At 40.9% G+C, this 2,101-nt stretch overlaps 1 protein-coding gene across 10 annotated transcripts in view; it reads right to left on the reverse strand.

The window, feature by feature from the left end:
- Positions 1-993: 993 nt before the first annotated feature.
- The window catches only part of LOC110522839 (netrin receptor UNC5D), a 301,148-nt gene continuing 300,040 nt past the window's right edge, over positions 994-2,101 (reverse strand). For all 10 annotated transcript variants that reach the window (XM_090234311.1, XM_036977117.2, XM_090234316.1 and 7 more), the window contains one exon: positions 994-2,101. This exon is cut by the window's right edge and continues 2,061 nt beyond it. The gene's annotated coding sequence lies outside the window, so the exon portion shown is untranslated.

Here is a 2,101-nt window from a genome sequence, read left to right on the forward strand (position 1 = left end):
AAGGCACATGACAGCCCACTTGGAGTTTGCCAAAAGGTACCTAAAAGACTCTGACCATGAGAATCAAGATTCTCTAGTCTGATGAAACCAAGATTGAACTCTTTGGCCTGAATGCCAAGCGTCCTGTCTGGAGGAAACCTGGCACCATCCCTATGATGACGCGTTGTGATGGCAGCATCATACTGTGGGGATATTTTTCAGCAGCAGGGACTGGGAGCCTAGTCATGATTGAGGGAAAGTACAGAGAGATCCTTCATGGAAACCTGCTCCAGAGCGTTCAGGACCTCAGACTGGGGCAAAGGTTCACCTTCCAACAGGACAACGTCCATAAGTCCACAGCCAAGACAACGCAGGAGTGACTTCGGGACAAGTCTCTGAATATCCTTGAGTGGCCCAGACAAAGCCCTGACCTGAAAATAGCTGTGCAGCGACGCTCCACCTCCAACCTGACAGAGCTTGAGAGGACCTGCAGAGAAGAATGGAAGAAACTCCCCAAATACAGGTGTGCCAAGCTTGTAGCGTCATACTCAAGAAAACTCGAGGCTGTAATCAGTGTCAAAGGTGCTTCAACAAAGTACTGAGTAAAGGGTCTGAATACTTATGTAAATGTGATATTTCATTTTTTTCTCTAAAACCCTGTTTTTGCTTTGTTTTTATGGTGTATTATGTGTAGATTGATGAGGGAAAAAAACGATTTAATCAATTTTAGAAGAAGGTTGTAACATAACAAAACGTTGAAAAAGTCAAGGGGTCTGAATACTTTCCGAATGCACTGTATGAACTACACATTGACACATCCAGCCCAAAGTGGGAGGTTTAAAAAACACATATTAGTCGCCAAAGTTCCGTAGCATATCTTTAAAGATGTTTGTGGAGATGGCCGTTCATGGTAAACACTGCAAATGTTGGCTCTAGCGAAAAATGTGTTTAGATTGTTGATCAAATCCCAGCCTATAATAAAATCTCATTTTCAGACCAAAGAAAACAAGGGGATTTCACTGCATATTTATTTCAAAACATGATAGAGTATATACATTTGCAAATCATGTTGAGGAAAAAATAGAACAAAAATCTGCTAAAATATACAACAAATAGTGATAAGCAGAATAATAATCATCGTACTATTCACCTGATTAACATAAACATTCAAGATGTAGAGTGTCGTAAAACAAAGCTAAGTAAATAAGATGTGATTATAGACAATGTATACAGAACTTTCATGGCTTAATTCATTCAATTAATGATAAATGCCCCTCACTGTATACATAATAATATTTTCAGTCGTTACTGTTTACTCTAAACAAAAATATAACAATTGTAGCATGAGAACTAAGTAGGATCTCTAAGATTTCAAAGGTATGTTTCTTCCTAGTAAGGAATGGCAGATTATGTAAAAGCAGCTCAGAATAAAAGCAATACATTTTTGGATGAAAATATCAGTATATCTCTGACAAATGGATATGGTTTTACTCAGTACTGTTTCTTTATTTTCTCCAAATGAACACAGATCTAAAGACAGTAGCTTGCGAGATACATACATTACACACCAGGATAAACTCAAATACTAGCACTAGGCTGGATTCTCCAAAGGGGACAAAGACAGATCATCAAAGTCATGACACACACACACACACACACACACACACACACACACACACACACACACACACACACACACACACACACACACACACACACACACACACACACACACACGCGCGCGCACACACACACACACACACACACACACACACACACACACACACACACACACACACACGCACACACACACACACACACACACACAATCGCCCTGTGTATAGATAGCTCTTTATGATGATCACTGTAGTGACATCCATCTGCATGTTCAATTAGGCATACACCTCACCACATTGGGGAACTGTATGTGTGTGGTTGTGTGTGTGTGTGCACACATAGTGCATGTGTGTGTGTATGCATGTTTGCCCAGAGTGTGTGTCAGTTCATCATCCCCAAGCTGCAGCTCCTCCGATTGTGTTTGATGGGTTTAAATGCTATAACAAAGTGCGGGTCACCTCTGTCACATGCCTGGTGTGACCCACACTTTAGGTAGTGGAGACTG

Source organism: Oncorhynchus mykiss, chromosome 5 (genome assembly GCF_057628025.1).
Source record: "Oncorhynchus mykiss isolate SJ-2025 chromosome 5, ASM5762802v1, whole genome shotgun sequence".
NCBI lineage: Eukaryota > Metazoa > Chordata > Actinopteri > Salmoniformes > Salmonidae > Oncorhynchus > Oncorhynchus mykiss.